The sequence below is a fragment of the Cygnus atratus genome, chromosome 6 (genome assembly GCF_013377495.2).
Source record: "Cygnus atratus isolate AKBS03 ecotype Queensland, Australia chromosome 6, CAtr_DNAZoo_HiC_assembly, whole genome shotgun sequence".
In the NCBI taxonomy this organism is placed as follows: Eukaryota; Metazoa; Chordata; class Aves; order Anseriformes; family Anatidae; genus Cygnus; species Cygnus atratus.
In genome coordinates, this window is record NC_066367.1 from 30,442,201 (window position 1) to 30,462,877 (window position 20,677).

General features: G+C 64.2%; 1 protein-coding gene across 1 annotated transcript in view; it reads right to left on the reverse strand.

The window, feature by feature from the left end:
* The window catches only part of NHEJ1 (non-homologous end joining factor 1), a 33,757-nt gene that overhangs the window by 1,813 nt on the left and 11,267 nt on the right, over positions 1-20,677 (reverse strand). The gene's annotated exons all lie outside the window — the stretch shown is intronic.

Below are 20,677 nucleotides of genomic sequence, written 5' to 3' on the forward strand. Positions count from 1 at the left end.
TGGGGCAGGTGCATGGGGGGAAGGGGCTGCAGGGAGCGTTGAGGGGTGCAAGCAAGCGGGTGCACGAACAGGGATGGGGAAGCGCCTGTGCGCACCGGAGGGAGGGCTCGGGGGAGGGATGTGCACGGGCAGCTGTGCGTGTGTGCAGGTGAGCGAGTGTGTGTGCACGGGGCTGCGTGCGCAGCTGGACTCGCGTGCTGGTGAGTGTGGTTAGTGGTGCACGTGTGGTTGGTTGTGTGTGTGTGTGTGTGTGTGTGTGTGTGTGTGTCAAAGGTCTGGCACTAATCTCTGCTCGGCTCCACACCCAGACAGCAGGAGAACAAAGTGTAACAGATAAGGCCGGTTCCTCTCCCGGCCAGGGGAGCGGGGAGGGGATGGGGACGCTCAGACCCACTCAAGGCCAGAGTCCAAAGCGTGGGCCCGGCTTCCCAAGGGCAGAAAGGGCAGGCTGAGACCCCCCGGTGCTCCCCGCCGGGCAGGGAGCTGATGCCAGTGCTGGTGGCCAGAAAGGCACCTTCCCCGCAGGTCTCAGCCCTCCTGCTGGAAGCAGAGGCATGAAAAACGCTCAGCTGCAGGACACGCACGCCGCTGGGGTCTGCTTTTTGGCCAACCTCTCCGCAGGACCTCCTGTGGCCCTGCCCACTGCCACAGGAGGGAGCGATGCTCTGGTCCGAGCACCCTGCCAGCAGCCCTGGGATTGCCAGCCAGAGGGCAAACCTCCTGATTCTGCTTTGCCCAGCCTCCGAGCTGCGAGCAGCACAAGGTGCCAGGGAGGAGGAGGGATGCTGAGCACCTCGGACACCCCTGGGATGTGCCAGCCCTGATGGCTCAGCCCCACGGTGCCAGGCTTGCACCCGAGGTTGCAAAAGCAGCGCCCGATGCTGGGAAGGCGACTGCACTTCAAAGGCAGCAGAGGGGCTGGCATCGGGTGGCCGACACAGTCCAGATCAAAGGCAGGAGTCATAATTCAGAGAAAAGCAAACAGCAGCTCCCAGGAAAAGCCGGGACCGGCGGCGGAGCGAGCAAAGTGTACCAGATAGCACCGCGCGGGTCAGTGCCCCCGGGCACCGCTGCTCACAGCGTGTCCCCACCGCCGAAGGGTCCCCGGGGGGAAACGGGGCCGCAGGTGCAGGGCACCCCCTACCCATGCCTCCGGGAAGGGCCCAGCTCCGGATGCAGCTGCCACAAGCCCGGGGTGGAATTTGGGAGTCACCGGCCGGCTCTGAGCCAGCGGGCTGCTGGAGCTCGCCCACGCGGCGCAGACCCCAAGGGAAATGGGTTTGTAACCGGGGCTGGAAGCGTTTCCCTGCAAAGCCCTGCCTCGGCAGGGAGCAGAGCGTGCTGTGCCAGCCACCGGCCGCCTGATGGCCCCGGAGGCTGAGAGGGACAAGGAGGTGTCCCCAGAGGTGGGGGGCAAGCCCTGGGGATGGGCGCGTGCCCTCCCTCCTTGCCCCACAGCCCCAGAGCATCCCTGGACCAAACCCTGCTGCAGCCAACTTGTTGTCCCCGCTGCGACTTCAGCCCTGGCTGCCGGTGCCTTGTTTTCCTCTGATCACTTGTCTGCGGGATAAACACAACGCCCGAGGCCCGGGAAGAGGCAGGAGCAGGGTGCTGGGAGGCGGGGGGGTGCCTGCAGGGTTTCCCCCCGCAGCGATACCCGGGGAGCTGGCGGGGGGCACGGCGGCGGACCGACCTCTGGTCGTGTTATGACTACCTGGCCGCAAGGCCGAGCGCCGTGCCCGGTATCAGGAGCGACTCAAGGCTGCGACACCGGCACGGGAGGCTCGGCAGCACACGCTGAACCGCGATTAGCCCAGCCGGGGGGGCTGCCCCAGGAAGGGGAGGCTGGTGCCGGGGCTGGGATGTGCGTCGGGCTGCACTCCTCGGCACGGTGTGGGGCAGCTCACGGGGAGATGAAACCCAGCCTTGCATGGTGCCCCCATCCCAGGGCTCTGCTGTGGGGAGGTGGTGGGGAGAGGTGGAAGCAGCAGGCAGGGTGCCAAATCCATCCCCAGCCATCCAGCGTGGCCAAGGGGCTCACGTCACCCAGCCCAGCACCGTGCCCCCGGCGCAGGAGCATCGCCGTCCCCTGGCACGGGGCTGCGGGCTGGCTGGGCCCCCGCGCCGGTGCCAAGCACCAGAGTCTAAATCGGTCGTGCTCAAAGCCGGGGACTGACCCTTTCATTATCACACCAGACGTTCGAAGCGGTTACCAACATTCTTTGCTCCCAACCCCACATTCCTATTTTTTAATATATTTTTAACTGGAAAACAGAGCGAACGGGGCCTGTTTGGAAATTACAGCCTGGCTGCTGTGGCTTGTATGTCAGATCTGCCCACATTCCCGTGGCCAGCCTCAGCACATGCTCCGCAGGGGCACACTTAATAATTCCTGCCGGGGCTGGGAGCCAAGGGGTGTGGGCCGGGGGGGGGGGGGGGGGGGGGGGGGGGCCACGGCTTCCCCGGGCTGGCCCCGCCAGCGGTGCCGTGGAGCAGTGGTCCGGGAGCTGCACGCTGGCTCTCCGGTGATGGGCACGGCTGCTTCTGCCTCGCTGGCACGGGCAGGGGCTGGTGATGCTGCAGCAGCCTGTGGAGGGCAGGGGGATGGCTCCATGGCCGGGGCGTCGGTGGCCACGCTGCTGTCACCCTCCCCTGCCGCAGGCTTTGTGCGCTCCCGTGGCGCGCTGGGCATCGCTGCCCGTGGTCCTCCCAGCGTCCCGCAGACCGGGCAGGGATCCACCCTGGGATCCACCCTGGGGTCCACAGAGATGAGCACCGAGCTGTGCTAGTTGCTTGACCAGCCTATACCAATGGCAAGGGATCCCGCCCGTGGGACGACACAGCTGGAGGGGGGGGAGTTGTGCTGGGGTCATGGGCAGGGAAAGGGGCAGCTCATCCCCCTGGGATGCAGCAAGCCTGGGCTCCTGTCCCTGTGGGGTTGTCACCCTCTCCAATGGGGCAGAGCTTCCCCAAAGCACCCCGAGCTGCCCCGCACTAGACGCTGACACCCTTTCCACCTCAAGCCCTCCTCCCCATCTCAGACCCACCTGCACCCACTCACCCCAGCCTGCAGCACGCCCCGGGCACCGCACAGCCCAGCAGAGGACATCTGAGGGACCTGCCCGAGGGCTGACCCCGCAGCCCCCAGCACCTCGTGCCATGCCCGCCCCTGGGGGACGGGGAGCAGCAGCCAGCAGCGATGCTGGCGCCGGGCGCTGCGAGTCGTCCCGCGGCGCAGGCAGGGGCAGGATGGCCAGGGCTTCCCAGGCACGGAGCCAGCGCCGCGCACACCTGGCAGGAAGCGGCTGTGCCGGCTGGGGAAGGCAGCCCGGAGCTGCCGAGAGGTGACGGGGTCACCCCGGGGAAGAGCGGGCGGCGAAGCCGGGGCAGCCCGACAGCACAGCCCGGCCCGGCACAGCCCGGCGCGGCCCCGCGCTCCTCCCGGCTCTGCTCGGGCCCTGCTGCGGGTGATGTTTTCCTTTCCCCCGATTTTCGCTGGCCTTTCCAGCGAGCAAATGTCAGGCGCATAAAGAGCGGCACTGTGAGCGGAAGATGGAGCGAGAATGCCTGCCCGCGTCCCTCCGTAAGTGCCGGCTCACACTTCATCAAGGCAGCCTTTGCAAGCGAGGCACCCGCTTAACAACCGGCGGTCTATGCTGGCCGGCGACCGCAGCAGCCCGCCGCTCAATACCCTTTTCTTTCTCCCCTTGTGCTGCTTTCACGGCTTGGGTTACAGCCTTTCTCGCAGACACCGCGCGCAGGGGGGTCCGCATTGTGCCGCCTCCGCGCTGGGGCGGCCGCGGGGATGCTGGGGGTCCTGCCCCTGCCCTGCCCTCCCGCTGCTCTTCCAGCTCCCAGGGACAAACGCGGGAGAGAGGAGGGCTGGCGGCAGCGCAGGCGTAGGACATAGGCATTGGCATCCTCCCCAAGCAGCACGATGCTCCGGTCCCCGCGGGCACGGCTCGGAGAGGAGCCATGCTGCGCACCACGGGCACCCAGCCCGTGAGTTGGGTGCTGGCTTGGCAAAGAGGCACCTAAATCAGGTCCTGGCAAGGCAGGAGGACTTGGGAGGACTCGATGCAGGAGGCATGGAGACCTGTTGGCCAGCCCCCCGCCCCAGCCCAGCATCCCAGGTTTTCCCAGGGCACAGCTCAGGGACCCCTCTCTGCCAGGGATCCGGGCGGCTCGTGCCAGCTTGTTAACGTAGGGTTGCTCAACAAAGGTGGACACATCACCCGGGCTTATTATTGTAGGGTTCCTCTGCAAAGCATGCCAGCTCATGCCGGTTTATTATTGTCTGTCCAGGAAAGCTGGACACATTGCGCCGGTTTGTTATTGTAGGGTTTCTCAGGAAGGCTGGCCAGCTCATCCTGCCTTGTTATTGCTCAGGGCACGCGGGGGGCTGGCCAGGAAACTTCCTGCAAAGTGGGGTGATGGAAACGGAGCCACACCTGATGAATCACATGGGTGCCACACGGTGATAAGGGACAGCGGCGGGTGGGATCCTGCACCCCAGCTCCACCCGGCAAAGACAGGCCATGCATTCATGGCAAGAAACACTCACAGCTCCCCTGGGGCCACGAGGCTGGCCAAGGAGCTGGGAGCACGGGGCAGGGGGAGCACAACCACAGCTTGGTGCCAGCGGCGGGGGGACGAGCAGAGCAGCCCCTGGACCTCTTGGAAAGCAAAGCCTGGGGGTGGCGAGGGGGACCGAAGGGGACCTTGCACCCAGCGTGGCCCCAAACTCAGTGCGCAGGGGATTAGTTGTGATAACAAGGCTCGGAGCGGAAGCAGCCCGGGGCTGAGCCAAGCGAGATTAGGGGCTTTGGGGGGAATCTGGGCGCGTTCAGGACCAGGCTGAGCTGCAGGCAGGGGCCGCCCTGCCCCGGTGGCTTCGCAGTTCCTCCCAGGTGCGGGCGCACCCGGCCGGAGGGGCAGCCCATGGGGACGTCCCCTGGGGACGCTGCCCTGTCCTCACCCGAAACCGCAGCAGGAAACGCAGGGGGAGCAGCAGGGCTAATCCCCCGGGCTGACTCAGGCGTCTCACCGGGCACACAGGGCCGGCAGGACTGGGTCTGACGCGCCCCGGCAGCCCTGGCACCGCTGCTGGCACCGCCACTGAGTCACTGCCACTTCCCCCTGCCTGGTGGCAGCCTCAATTTCCTCTTTGCAGCCAGCAGCGTGCCCGGCACGGCACCACGGTGCCCGGGGGACAAAGCGGGCAGGTGTCCCCTCCAGACAGGTGTCCCTTCTGGATGGTGACCACCTGGGGCTGGTAGCCGGTGCCCCTACAAGTGGGGACAGTGCCCACGCGTCCCCATGGGCAGTGCCGAGCCGTGCAGGTGCCCAGGTGTCCCCGCGGTGCCCAGGTGTCCCACGGGCAGTGCCCAGCTGCTCAGCGCAGATGTTGGGCCCCGGCCAGGCAGCAGGATTGAGTGTCGGGCTTGCTCTCCGCGCAGCGGCAGCGGCAGGAGGCCAGGCTGCCCGGCGAGCACACAGCCCCTTCATTCATGGCAAAAAATAGCCCCCCGGGGTGTGGTCCAGCCTGGAAAAGCCCCCTCCAGCCCCGGCCAGCCCATGTTTATTCAGCGAGGGGGACGCGCTGCCCTCCCCCTGCCCGCCGGCCCCGCGTGCCGTCTCCGTGCCAGAGCGGCCGTTCTTGGACGCGGTTCCCCGGGTCCCCCGCTGGCCAAAACACACAGGCCGGGGCGGGGGGGTGGGGGGGGGTGGGGGGGGCAAACCCCTAAAAAGCACCGGGTTTGTCTCCGGGAGGAGCAGCCCCCGGTGATGTCATGAGAGTTTGCGAGCGGCCACATGAAAGGGACTCGCTGCCCAGGAAATCCACGGGCCCGCGCTCCGCCAGACAAGCCGGCGATTCTTCACTGGGCTGGGAAGGAAACCTCCGGGAGCCCGAGCCAAGCCCGCCTTTGCCCCAGGGACAGAGCCTGCCCCCTGCCCCACAGCCCTCGGGGACCCCAGCCCTGCTCTGCAGTCCCCCCGTACCCAAATCTCAGCCCCACAAACCCCAGCATCCCAACCCCTGCTCCCAAATCCCCCTGGCTACCAACCCCTGTCCTGCAGTCCCCAGAGCACCAAAACTCACCCCATAGCCTCCCAGCATCCCAATCTCTCACACATAGTCCCTGGGGACCCCATGCCCTGCCCCACGGAGGCCAGACCCTCCCTCTCCTCTGGCCTGGGGGACTGCACCCCCGTTTCCGTGCCGGGAGCATCCATCAAGCTGGGAGCAGAGGGTGATTTAGGGCTAGGCAGTGCTGCTGGCAGACAACGGGGATGCAGCAGGGCAGGGGATTCTCTTTCGGGAGGGATTACACCAAGGACAGCTGGGAACACACAGACACTGACTCCCCAAGAGCCGGCCAGGATCTCGACCCGCTGCGGCGGGCACCGCAGACACGGGCTCTGAAACCGAATCTGCTGCCAATCCCCTCCCCATTTCCCAGAGGCGCAGGTCCCCGGACAGGCAGGGGAGGCTCTGCCTTCCTCCTCCTCCTCCTCCTCCCCATGTGGGACAACCCCTGGTTCCGCACCCCACATCTCAGCCCCCTGGTCCATCACCGTGGACCCCACACCACATGGCTGGGCCATCTCGGAGAAGGCTGTGGGGCATCTCCATCCTGCCGGTGCCCACATCCAGCCTCCGTCCCCCCAGCTCTGCAGCACCGTGCCCACGGAGGGGACAGGGCCAGCGGGGAGGTGACAGCAGCCCCCGGTCAGCGGCAGGCTCGTGGGGCTGTCCCCTCTCCCCACCAGGACCAGGGGGTGATGTTTGCTCCCTCTGTAGCTCTGTAGAGGGGGGCTCAGGCTCTGGGGCTGTCAATCAGGCACCGCTCGCCACAGCTAAAAATGCACTCTCAGCAGGAAAACAAAATAAAAACATCAAACAAAACAGAGAGGTGAAAAATTCCCTGACATTTCTCTCCTGCGAGTCCCCAGGGCCAGCAGAGAGGCGAGAGCCCCCGGAGTTTGTCAAGCAAACACTTTCACACCCTGGGCCGCGCTCGGCACGCTGCCGCTGGAATGCCAAATATATATTTAAGCTCTGCTCATCAAAGGAGCCTGTTCGGAGTCGGTCTCGGGCAACGTGCATGTGGGTTTGGCCCGGAGCGAAAACCAGGGATGCTGAGAACATTTCTCGGGGCCGGGAGACGGCGCGCACGCGGGAGATAAATGCCAGCCTCCAAGGCCGCGCGGCTGTAAGGTCGCGGGCTGGGCACGAGATACCTGCCCGCTCGCAGCGCTCGCCCTTATCAGCTCGTGTCGCACAACGGGGTGGGGATGTTTAGGCTGGAGGGAGGCCAGCAGCAGCCCTGCATTCCAGCCCGCCGTAAACTTAGTCAAAGCTGCAGGAGCCCAGCCAACAACGCCAGGGTCCAGGGAGACGAGCAGGAAGCGACGCTGGGAGAGGACAGGGCTGCGGGGACACGGCGCGAGGGCGGAGGGGAAAGGCGGGCTGCCCGGGGTCTAGATACGTGTTGGGGGGGGGTGACAAGTGTCCTCAGCCCCTGCGGGCAGGCTGCCCTCGGCTACCTTCCTTGAGCATCCCCTCGGTTTGCTGCAGGCGGCCCGGGGACCTGTGCTGGTCCTGCCGCCCACCGGACAGAGCTCCAGCCCTGCCGGTGCTGGGCTGGGCTTTCCCATCCCCGTCATCGCTCCAGCCAGAAGCAAAGGGCTCTCAGCCTAAATCTTGCCCCTAATCCCGGCTGACAGAGCCGCAGGTCGGGGTCTGGCCGGGAGCAGGGGAGATCATTGCCCCAAGCGAGCCCGGCACGCCGGTGCTGTGAAATCACGCATTACGCGCCTGTCGCCGGCGGCAGGAGCAGCCCGTCAGGCTGCCGGCACCGCTCTGGTTACTGGGGGCCATCCCGGCCGGGGGGAGCTGACCCTGTGCAGCCGTGCCCCCCGCCCGGGTTCATCCCCAGGTGAGAGGAGGGAGCGCGGGGCTGCGGGTTGGGTTTCAGGCACCTGCTGCTAATAAAACAGCCTGTCAGGGCACCTTCGCCCTCCGGGAGAGGGACGGGGTCCCGGCGGGGCTGTCGGGGGGCACAGAGGGCTTGGGGAGCTGCGAGCTGGGTCCCCGAGTACGTCTCCACCCTCTGAGTGCCGTCGGGCATTTAAACTCCTCATAGCGACCAGGGGACCCAAACTTTCATCCGCGGGACAGCAGCATCCTTCTGCTGCGGAATCCTCGCGACGCATGAAAGGAGCGAGGAGGAAATCACACCCACCCCGGCATCAGGCCTGGAGCGCTGCCAGCCTTTCTTCCTCCTGCCGCGCGGACGTTTCCTCCCTGCTCCTCTCTCCCGGCTTGTCCCGGTGCCCGGGGCTGCCGAGGCTCCATGCTTTCTGTTCACATCCCTGCTTTCCCTTCACATCCCTGCTCTCCGGCCCCTGCCCGCTCCGCGCGCCGCTCTCTGTGCTCCGCATTGCCTTGCCCCTGCCACCTCCGGACAGCAAAACCATGCTGTTTGGCCATATATATACATATTTTAAAAGCCTCGCCATTTTCAGCTCTATTTTTCTACCCTGATTTTGTTCAATGCAGCGTTATTTGGCAGCAGCAGCACTGTGAAACAGGGCCGTGGTGAGCATCCAGGGCGCCTGCTTGCAGCTCCCCGTGCTTGGGTGACTCTCCCAGCCGTCACCACCTTCCAGCCTAATAACGGGTTTATCTTTAACCTTATCCTTAACGTGCTACACTATTTACTATCTCCTACGAAGTGCCAGGCTAGAAAGTCCTCCTCCATAGCTTAAAGCCCCACCTTCCCCATGGCCCTGATCTTTGCCAGCCTCCAAGACAGCTGGGCAAGGCAAAGGTCCCCCTAAATCCCATGAGCCGAGGCTGGGAGAGAACCTCTCCGAACGCCTCAAAACTCAAAATACGGCTCCAGAAGTGGATGCCTGCACATCCACGGCCCCAGCCCGAGCAGGAGAGCAGGAATCAATTACAGGGCTGGCAAAGGCAGGGCTGCTCCGGGGCTGGCGAGCGGCACCGGCCCCCGCGGTGGCGGCACGATGCTGGCGCGCACGTGGCACCGCACCGGGGGCTGCCCGCGGGCCCCGTGCCTCCGGGCTGAGCGCTGCCCACCTCCCCGCCGGCACACCCTGCGGCCCCCCCCAGGAGAGCAGATGTGCAAATGGCTGGCGGGGAAGATGCATGGGAACCACTTGAAAGCCCTGGTATGAACGTGCTGGTAAACCAGGGCCACTCCTCTGCTCCTCCGGCTCCGCGCGTTATTTATAGTGCTCCGGGTGCCCACCCCGGGGGAGTTCAATCTCTGGGGTGCAAATTCTGCCAAGCCAGCTGTCCTCTCTGCCTTGGAGCTCCCAGGAGCCGCGGCAAGGTCTGCAAAGTGCCCCAGACCCAGCTAGGAGCTAGGGTGCTCCCGGGAGGGCTCTCCCTGCTGCCCCTGAGACCCAGCCGGGGGCCCGCGGCACAGCCACAGCAGCTTGCACGGGGGGGCTGCTGCCTTTCTCCAGCCAGCCTGCACGCAGCACACCTGGCCAGGCAGCACACCCAGCAGGAACACATGGACACGCTCCACCACAGTGCCCTGGAGAGAGGTGCAGGGGCTCCCGGCATCTCCCGAGGGCTGGGGGTGAGGATGCTCACGCAGCCACGCGTGCCCCCGCTGCTGATCAGGAGCAGGTGGCTGCTGCTGGCGCTCCCCCAGCCAGGGGCTAAATTTATTCCACGAGTCTGTGGGCACCGAGGGGACACGGGGGTCCAGCAGCCCGCCCCGCACGCGGTGCACATCCCAGCACCCGACACCGGTGACGGGAACAGAGCCCTTCCGGACCGTCTCCTCGGCACCCGCGAGTCCTGATTACTGGCCCCAAAGCGGACCCAAGTCCTTCCTCCCCCGACCACAGAGGGGAAAGTTTCCAAATTAAAAACCTAAAACTGGCAACAAGGTGCCCATGGCAGGAACCTCTTAAACTGGCCATTAAAGTTTATAAGTTAGCCGGGCACCAGGAGCGCGCGGCGGAGCTGCAGGAAAACAGCCGCCCCTCCTTGGGCAGCCTGACCACGGCTGTCCCCAAAGCCACAGGGCTGACGTCAGGGCATGAGCTCACCTCCGTCACCCACCGCCTGGCCGGCCCCAGCCCCGTGTTTACCCCTGCCCGTCCCCGCCGCTGTCCCTCGCAGCCCGCTCTCCCTTTGAGGTTGGCAGCCCCGGGGCCTGGCGAGGAAGAGGAAAAGAGCAGAAAGGAGGAAACCAAACCTCAGCGCCCACAAGGCGGGCTGCAAAACACGGAGCCCCAGCAGCTCCCTCCCGGCCCTGCTGCCTCTCCCGGCCACGTCCCCCCTTTCCTGCCCCAAAACCGCCCTGGCCCTGAAAAAGAGGCGACCTCGAGGGGACACGGGTGCGCAGCCCTCACCCCACCTGCAGCTCGCACAGCCTGCCCGGCTCTCCTCGGGGGCCAGGGCTGTCACCCTCCCATTCTCCCGCTGCAATGCGCTCTGCGCCCTCGGTGAGATGGGCCGAGGGTGGGTGTCGGAGCCAGGCAGCGTCCCCTCCTGCCCCAGGGTGCTGGGATGCACCGCGGGGCTGCGAGGCGAGGGGGGGAGACGCACAGCCTTTCCCCAAGCCCTGCTGGTCCTAGCTGGGGACGTGCGAAGAGCTTTGTGGCACCAGGTTTTGGCTAGAAGGGCAGGAACACAAGCTCCCTGCCCGGGCACACAGGGCAGCGCCATTCCCCTCTCCCTGCCACCACCAGGGCACTCTGCCTCTAGACCTCTCCATGCTCCCTGCACGGCCAGGTGGAAGTGCGGCCAGACGGGGACGAAACCCAGCCGGCAGCGATACTGGCAGAGCCCTGGGAGATACACCACGGCTTTTTTTTTTGGAGCCAGGGGCCAGTGCTGGGACCCTGAGCCCTGTGCGAAGCCAGTGCCGGCCTGACCGATGTGCTCAGCTCAGGGCTGCACGCTGCCAGAAAACGGGCGAGAGCCACAAAAGCCACAGGGGCTCACGAGGGGACGGCGAGGGAAAGGCCAGGGGCCGCGCGGCTGCCCAGCTGCACCAAGCCTGCGGCACTGGTCAGGGCAGGCTGGGAAGCCACCGTCCCCATCTGCTGCCGTTCCGAGCCACACGGGGCACATCTTGCCTGCCGCCACCTCCAGCAGAGGTCTGTGGGTTGCATTTATAGCCCTGGCCACAGACCCTGTCCCCACAGTGCCCGCGTGCTCTGCACCGCACGGTGCTGCCCCTGCATCCCCCAGCCCGGAGCATCGCGGGGAGCCGCCGCTGCCACCTCTCCGGGCGCCGTGAGCGGGTGCACGCACGCACGCACGCCCCTTGCACGCCACTTGCGTGCCTCCCCGCCAGCATCGATCCACGGGGAAGCACACAAGGAAAACACACACACGCACACACACAAACAGGGCAGCCTCTGCAAACAACTGCTTGTTAAGTTAAAATTAAACTCTGCACAAATATTGACCTTTGGAGGGGACACAAACTCTGCCGATATATTTACCAGCTTTATAAATGGGCCTGACCACAGTGCCCTATATGCCGAGCTGGAGGAGACGAGGGCTGCCGAGGTACCCAGACCATGTCCCCCCCATCGTGGGGCTCTGCCCGGGGGCTGCCCCATCTCTCAGTGGGCTGTGCGGGGTGGCAGAGTCCTCCCTGCGATGGTGACTTTGGCGCCAGGCATTGAGGTGCCCGCAGGAGCCAGCTCGGTGGCCCCAGCAGCTATGGGGCCAGCGGGGTGCTGGAGCAGAGCTGCCCCTGCCCAGTGTGCAGCTGGAAAGCAGAGCCATGGCTGGGCTTCGAGCCCCTGGGAAGGAAGCCGGGGAGCTGAGAAATGAGGGGTAGGGATAGAAATGGCACGTGGAGAAGGGACGGCACTGCGCTGCGGTGGGGACTCGCATCTCGTGAACCCCCCAGAGCTCTGGAAGGGGCCCGCACGCCCAGCTCAGCGCACGGGGGGATGGCACCGGGACTGGGAAGGGACCTGGGGCAAGGTCTGCCCCCAGGGATGGATGAAGCAGCTTGGCGAGGAGAAGAAGCAAACTCTTCTGATAGGCGTAGGGCCAAGCGCAGGAGGCCAGCTGGAAGATACAGTGGGCTTTGCAGCCCGAGGGTACAAACGGGGTGCACGCAGGTCTCCTCTAGGACCCACCTTTGTCAGCAGGAGGCAACACCACCCCTCGGTGATGTTACACTGTTCGGGAGCCTTTGAAAAACCACCGAGTGCCAAGAGCTGCAATTGCACAACCGGGCAGTGAAGGTGACAGCACGATAAAGGACACGGAGAGCAACCCCAGGCACACGGCGCACGGCTCAGGGGAGAAATCCCTGAGGTAACACAAGGGGAAGGCCCAGCCTGGGGCTGGGCAGCAGGGAGAAGGACCCTGCACACCCCGAGGAGCCCGGGACGAGGGCAGGGTGCCCGTGGTGCAGCCGGGTGGGGATTGCTCGAGCCCCCAGCGGCCGCCTGGTCCCCGGCCCCCGGGGGCAGGTAGAGGGAGGGGAGAGCACGGCACATGCAGCAGGGGATGCCCGAGCTCCAGCTCTCGGAAATACTGAATAGAGTCTTATTCAGGCTGATGTAAAACACTGTTAAAACACACAAAAATCCTTTGAGTAATGGGCGAGCGGGAAAGAGGCATCTATAATTAACAGTAACTGTTCGAGACGGTCGCTGCCCAGAGACGTGTACTGTGCAAAACCACTTGAAAAGGCCCCGTCTGAAAGGCGAAGCCTGGGGTTTTTCAAGAAGCCCGTCATGTAACGATCCTGGCCCTTCCAAAATAATTCTGCCATATTAAAAAAAACCAAAACCTCAGCTTAATCGCCCTGCAGCGCTGGGACTGGAGAGCTCTGAGGAGAGGGGAAGGGAAGCGCAACCGGCTTCCAATTAGAGCCTCGTTAGAAAGGAAAGCTGGGGAGCTATTAGGGAGCGGGCCAGGGGCGAGCCCTGCCGAGCTGAGCTGAGCTGAGCTGAGCTGAGCTGGCTGCTCCCGGCGGTGGGAGGGATGTCCCCACACACAGCCCTGCCCCTCGTCCCCCTCGGTGGGCACAGCGGGACCCCAAGGGTCTGAGCAGAAGGACGAGAGGTGGGCGCACTTGTCGAAGCCCCCCGGGACATCCTGGTCCTGCAGGGGGGATTTGGGGATGCTCGTGGAGCCATCAGGAGCTCTGGGATGGGAGAAGGGGGAGCTGGGGCTGCAGCCGGAGAGGGGATGGGAAATGGGGTCTGGGGGCTTTGCTGCCTCCCAGAGCCCGGCCAGCTTGGCGCGGGTGCCTGCAGCACAGGTTCGGCCGCAGCATCCTCTCGCTTCATCAGCTGGGGCTCTAATTGCCCCCGGCGGCCCTGCCTTTTGGGGCAGGCACCGGGCACCCGCTCGGCGGCTGCAGCCTGGCCCCGGGGCCAGGCGGGAGGCACGCTGCCCGGAGCAGCCTCCCCTTCCCATCCCACGGCCTGGGACCCATCCAACACAAAGTTAATTTCTAACCATGGGTAACCACCAATGCCCGAGCGGGGATGATTTATCCCCTATCTGCCTGGGTCGGATTTATGAGCCACACATCCCCTAGGCTGCGATAAAGGCCATGTCTGTGCTCCTCGGCCCCCCCCCCCCCCCCCCGCCCATAGCCCCTCCGTGCGGACTCGCCGCCCCCCCCACCCCATTTACAAGCCTTCCCCCGGTGCGGAAACCTGACAGCCCGCAGAAGAACAGTAAACAGCACAGAAAATAACACACGCTGGAGGCCAAGCAGAGACGCGCCGGCCGGGGAAGCCACAAATGGTTCCTGCTTTCGGGACCTGCTCAAGAAAACAGAGTGGGACGGACCCTGGGCTCCCGGCAGCTTTGGGAAGGGGCGAGGGGAGCTGCTATTAATAGGAGAGGCAGGGCGCTGCTCCCAGGCAGAGCTGGGCTGGACGATGCTATGGCTGTGCCCGCGATGGCCGTGCGGTGAGGACAGGTCCCCGTGGCACCAGCCGGAGGCAGCGGGCATCTCCCCGCGAAGAGGGATTCACCCACGTGGTGGAAAATTCCTCAGCACAGCGTGAAGCGGGGGGAATCGGGGCCCAAAAGCAGGGCCTGGTGCTGCCACGTTTACCCGTGCCATGCGGCACCGGGCAGGGGGTGCCAAGCGAGGGCTCATCCCTGCTGCAACTCGCCCCAGTCCGTCCCCCCCCGGCAGCCCAAAGCGGGGATGCCCCAGCTTTGTGTTTTTGGCCATAGCCAGCCCCAAGCAGCCACCCTCCAGCTGGACAGGGGGCGAGGACTGGGCAGCACGACAGTCCCCGGGCTGCGTGGGACGAGGCAGAGCCCAGAGGATGGAGGGATGAGGCTGTGGGCAGCACCGCGGCTCTCGGGGCAGGATGCTGCCAGCACTCTGCCGTCCCCGAGCCCTCTGCCGCGCTGATAGCGGCAGCCCCAGCGAGGGAGAGAAGAGAGCCTTGTTCTGGGGCCAAGACTAAGGCGATTCAGTGCTCCGCTCCCCTGAGGTTTCTCGGGTGAAACCTGGCTCTGTAATGGCTGTGTCTGTAAAACGTATGGAAATGCCCATAAAACCTCTATCGAATGCTATATGGATATATATGGATGTATGAAATGAAGGGCACGGGGGGGAATTGGGGCAGGCTGGCTCCCTGCGAGCCGTAAACACGCCCCGGCGAGAGGCAGAGAGGGCAGCAGCCCCGGGAGCTGTGCAGACAGGCCGGCGCTGCCCGGAGCCAGGGGAAGGGCACCGTGGCTCCAGCTGGAGCACGGCTCCGTGGGGCACGGCCACCTGCACCACGGGGTGCCACCAGGGCACGGGGACCTCGCTGCGGGGCAGAGCGGGGACAGAGCCCCTTGCCAGGACTCTCCAGCACCCCGGACCCTCGCTGAAGGGTGGGGGGCAGGAGAATTGGGGACAGGCTCTGGGGAGACCCCAGCGGGGTGAAGAAGAGCAAGTGGTCTGCAGGAGGGGAGATGCACAACGGGCTCCACGGTGGGGAGAACAGGCCAGGGCAGCACCACTCAAAGGTTTTGGGGTTGAAACGCTGGGGAAGGGGGGCTCGAGGAGGGGACAAGGGCTGGGTGCTAGGGGTGGAATTTAAGCTCATTCCTGGAGAGCTTTGCTTGCGCTGAGCCACGTGGGAGCTGCTGGCACCCGCCCCACGGGGATGCTGCTGCTCCTCCTTCGGGCCGCTCAGCATCTGCTGGGGCAAGGCGTGTGGCAACGCCCGCAGCCAGCCCTTGGCACGAGCCCAGCACGCAGCTGGCAAAATCCAGCTGATAGCAAGGGAAGCAACCCCAGATCTGGTCGCCCTGGGCTATCTCGGTGCAGCTCTGCCCTACACCAGCCTGTTCAGCTCCGGGGGCATCCCGCTGCAGGGCCAAAGCACGGAGGTGGCAGCTTGTGAATGGGCAAACCGAGCTGTATCCAGCTCTGCAGCGAGGGGATCACCCAAATACCTTGGAGAAACAGCAGCCCACAGTGTTATCGATGCCTGAGAGCCACCAGGGATGCAGGAACCCATATGTCCCTTTGGGGATGCCCCATCCCGAGGGGAACTGTCGGCACACGAAGATGGCACGGCACCAGTTAGAGCAAGCAACTTCTAGTTTTAGTCCAAGGGCACCCGCACCAAATGCAAAGCACATGTGCAACCCCAGATGGGCAGAGCTCGAGAGGTGTGCCCACAGCACGAGGAGCTGTCGGGGTCTCTGCTCGGCATTTATGGCCTCCCCAGCTAGCAGAGCCCCGCTGCCATCAGCATCCTGCTGTAGGAAGCTGCCGTGAGCCAGGTGAGACCCTACGACCCTATACAGCCGATTCGCCTTTTCCTACAACCCCATGACTCCGAGAGCTGGGGTTGATACAAAAACACCAAATATCAACAGGCTTTGCAGCAAGATCATAAATAAACAGGCAAACAGCGACCCTTGCCAAGGATTAAGCAATAAATCATGAGAGCAGCTGAGCCGTGGCAGGCTGCTGTCACCGCTGATGTTTGCTCCCTGCACAGCACCGGGCAGCACCCAGCTGGCTCCGCTCCTTCCTCCCTTGCCCCAGCAGAGGCCGGGAGCTGGACTCCACAGCCAGCCCCATCAAAACTCCTCGCAGCCTTCCTAAAGAAGAAAACAGGCCCAGAACCCCCAGATTTGGGACTTAACGCTGCTCATCGACCCTGATTCATTCAGCTGAGCACGGAGGGACCTGTGAGCCCTTTGAGCCCTCGTGCAGCCGGGAAGCCCCGGGCAGGAACCGGCCCCAGGCACGTCCCTGCTCCAAACCCGCACCGACGGGGGACAGGCAGTGTCTCAGGGGACAAGGGCTGATGCTCAGTGATGGGGGAAAGCTCCTCGGTCGCTCCACCCCACATCCCCACCGCATGGCAGCTGCAAAGTGGCTCTGTCTGTGCTGCTGATGGGGACAAAGCGCCTCCGCGAGGCACGGCGCTGGCATCCGCCCTGCTGCCCGGGAGCATCCCCGCCACGGAGGCTGCAGCTAGGGCGAAGCAGCAGTGTGATTCAGGGGCTGCAGTGCCTGGGACGCAGAGATACAGCGCACAGATGCAGAGATGAAGCACGTGGATGCAGATGCAGCGCACGGCTGCGGAGATGCAGCGCACGGATGCAGCGATGCAGCACACGGACGCGGAGATGCAGCGCCCGGGCGTCAACGCAGCACACGGACGCGGAGAGGCAGCGCAGGGATGCAGACGCCACGCCGCAGCCCCACGCAGGCAGGCTCTGCAGGCCACCAGCCTTGTGCCAGCCGACGGCAGGGCGCCATCTGCCGCGTCTCTGCCACATGCACCGCGCGTCCCCAGAGCCAGCGGCGGTGCCCTGAGCCCTGCTGCATTGCACGGGGTGGACGCTGCATGGATGGATGCAGAGCTCCTGCAGCTCGGGGGGCATCGGCCACCTCCCCGCAGCTCGCTGGCACCCAGGACACCCGCTTCCCAGCAGCATGATGAGGACACAAATGCCACCAGTCTGCCTCCTTCGGGCTCCATGCCCCCAGCTCCCGGCTGGGGGTGCCACGGGCCACCTGTGGCCCCCTGGCGAGGCCGGTGGCCCCGGTGGCAGCCCTGGTCACAACGCAGCGGTCCCTGGGCACGGCAGCAGGCTCCTGCGCCCAGCTGGTGCAGCGCGAGGTCACACCCAGGCCTGTGAACCCCGGGCAGGCACAGGAGGAACCTTCTAGTCGCACAATTACTATATTATGTAGCACTAATAAAAAAAAAAAAAAGGGGGGGGGGGGGATGGGGAGGGCTTGAAGTTTTCTTAGTGCCACATAGTAAAGTATTTATAGAAATCCAGGCGTGAATGGGCCGCTCACAGGCCACACTCCTCCTCGGCGTCAGGATCTCCAGGAATTATTCTGTGCAGTCACATTGTTGTATTCACCCAGAGATTGAGTTTAATTACAGACACGCGGGCGAACAGGCTGTCAGTGTTCCAGCCTCGCCGGCAAAAGGGCGACTGAGCTCCCTTTAATGGACGCATTTTTAAAAAGACCCAGGGTTGAAATAGCAGCGGGGGGAGGAGGGCAGGGGGGGGCTGCAGGGACGGGGGGGGACGAGGGGCTCTGGAAGAGGCACGGGGAGAGAGTGGGGATGAAGGGGACAGGGCTGGGATGATGGGGAGAGGACAGGGCGGCGGGCACGGGGCAGGATGCGGGGCCGGAGCACCCGCTGAGAGCGGGGTGGCTGATCCCTTTGGAGACCCAGAGGAGCTTCCCGAAGAAAAAAAGGGGTTGGGGAGGGCTCCCAACTTATTACAGAGCAGGGTATAAACAGAACAAATAAATATAGAGCTGCTTTATTACAAGGCTGGCCAGCTCTGGTGGCTGGCTGATTACAGGGCAGGCTGCTCCAGCGCTACCCGAGCCCAGACCTCAATAAAGGCCAGATTGGAGCTGCCTTTTGCCCGTTTACAAGCTCGGCGCGCTCCCGCCGTGCCGCTCAGCTCCTGCGCGCCGCCGGCTGCCCCCGCGCCCGATGGCAGGGCGAAGGGACGCAGCAGCGGGGGAGAACCAAAGTTTAAACAAATAGTGAGTAAGCGACGAGCAGGGCAGGCGGGATCGGCGGCCTCGCAGACGAGCACTAAAAATACAGCTTATTTTCCAAAGGAGCCTGCGACGCCCAAAATTGGCGATCGAAAAAAAAAAAAAAAAAAAAGGAGTAAAAAAGCCGTAAGAATTACAGATCCATCACGGGGGCGGGGGGAAAGACCCAAGAACAAGGAAAGAAAAACACCCTGATGAGTAAGACGCACGCGTGACGTACACAAACACACCGAGATGGAAAGGCGTGAGCCTCCTGCGCACGCGGGCGCACGCACGCGCGGGCAGCGGCACACGTGCGGGGCCGGTCCTCGGCGGGGATGGACGCTGCCAACCCTGCTCAGCTCTGCTCTGCTCTTTTCCTCCGGGGCCGAGGGCACTAACCTCCATGCGCACACCTCTTCCCAGGGCTCAAAGGGCGCTTTGTCTCCCCACCCGGGCTCCCAAGCCACCGGCGCAGCCCCAAGGGCTCCCGCGACCACCTCGGTGCTGAATCCCTGGCCCCGGCGTGCCCACAGCTGATGAGGGAGGGACGGAGAGCAGCACGTCCGTGGGGCTGCGGGCCGGGAGGCTTCAAAGGAGCTGATTTAGTATTGTTCCACCTGCCCTGAAACGGGCGCTTGAGCGAGGGATGGAGGTTGCCTAGGGTCACCCTGGCGCTGAACAGAGCCCTTATAGGACGGGGAAGGAGAAAGGGGCTGCTTTGGGATGAGGTGGTTCCCCTGGGCACGGCTTGGTGGGACCGCTGCAGTCCCACATGTCACCCCGACCACCAAGGCCCCCACGGTGCCTTGGCCCCAGCTCACGGATTTGGGAGAAAAGGCAGAGCTGGCAGGGAAAGCAGGCGCTGCTCCCAGCTCTTTGGTGGTTTGCAAGGCTCCCCTCCCCAGAAGCATCACGGCGGTCCTCAGGGACCCCAGCCCCACGCCCTGCCCAGCAGCACAGCTCGGCTGCAGCACTCTGAGTGCCTCCAGCCAGCCCTCTCCTCACGACACCGGCCCCCCCCCCCCAAAATACACCCCAAGGAGACGGGATGGAGCCTGATCCCAACCTCGCGGGGTTGACAGGGGCAGCGGGGAAGCTGCACGGGGCAAAGCAAGAGGCAGCAGAGCCCCACATCTCCTACGGGGTGGCAACCCCCGTGCACACCAAGGCACCTGCCACCCCTGTGCCTCTCCTGCCCTTTCACCGCCGCTGCCCTCCGCCTTCACCTGCGCTGACGGCGGTGCCCGGGGCTATAGCAGGGCGAGCCCGGGGCATCCAGGGCCATCACGGCACCCCCCCCCTGCCCCCCCCGCCCGGAGAGCGGAAAACGTCCCCCCGCGAAGGGCAGCTAACGCGGAAGCTGTTCGCATCCCGTAGCGCGAGCCCGGCGGGTGAGGAGCAGGGCAGCTCCTGGGTCGCCGGGTTATCGGATGATAACAAGGCAGCACAGCCCGAGCACGCGACTTCCAGCAATGCAAGGCTGCTTCCTTTGTTTTGGGAAAACAAGAGGGGGGACAGACCTTCTCTGGCACGTTCTTGCCCGGCCCGAAGCTGCCCCCCACTTGCACCGGCTCCCACGGCGGCCGTCCCCTCTGCCCCCATCCCAGCGCGGCGACTGGAGGAGGAGGGGGACGGGGCCAGCCTTCGTCCTTTCCACCTTTCCCACTGCCCGTGCTGAGGCTCGGGGAGGCCGGGACAGTCACAGGGGACCCTACCAGCATGGCGTTATCTCACCCCAATCCCAAATGCAGGGTGAGCCCCTTACCAGCACAGGGAGCGGGACAGGGCACGGGGACCCTCTCCGTCCCCACGGCCGTACCCCTCGCTCCCCAGACAGCTCGATGGGGGTGTGGGAGCCCTCCCCCCCCCCCCCCCCCCCACTTCCCCAGCGGAGGAGGAGGAAACATAATAAGAAAAATAAAATTTATAAGCCAGGCGGTAATTACAGCGTGGCTACAAAAGGCTGCCTCCTCAGGGCCATCATTATGTGGCTAAATTTAACGCCCCGCGTCCCAGGGCTCTGAGCATCCACACAGACGCCGGCTCCTGCTACCTTCCCTCCGTGCCGGCCAGGGCAGCACAGCTGAACGGCAGCCAAGAAAGCCATAAAGCAGGTCAGAATTTTTTTAATAGTCTATTTACCAAGATGCTGTTTTTACTGCCGAGGTTTCTCTCGTTTTATCTCTGGCATTTTTTTTTTTTCCCTTCTCTCTCTCTCTTTTTCCCCTGACTCCTGAACAGACTGGGCTGTATTTTCTGTTTTAGGTTCCTCTCTCTCACTTGCTCTGAATACTATTTTCAGAACTCTAATTTTATATGGCAAGTCCCTTTTTTTTTTTTTCTTTCCTTTTTTTTTTTTTTTTTGGTAAATATTTGCCATGACTAAGCCAGGACACATCCCGTTTAAAAGGCTCCCATCCCACAAAACATCAGCCCTTTAATGACATGAATCTCATTAGCTCTCCCCATGAAAAGAGGTATAGAAAGGGAGCATCCCTCAGCCCCTCTGAGTTCCTGTATCTGCACAGACGTATATTTAGCCATGTGTAGGGTACAGTCACAGAAGGGGACAGTCTGGGCACACGCACACCACCCCATTCAGACAGAGGGACCGAAAGCGGGGGCCCCTGGGGCAGGCTCTGTGG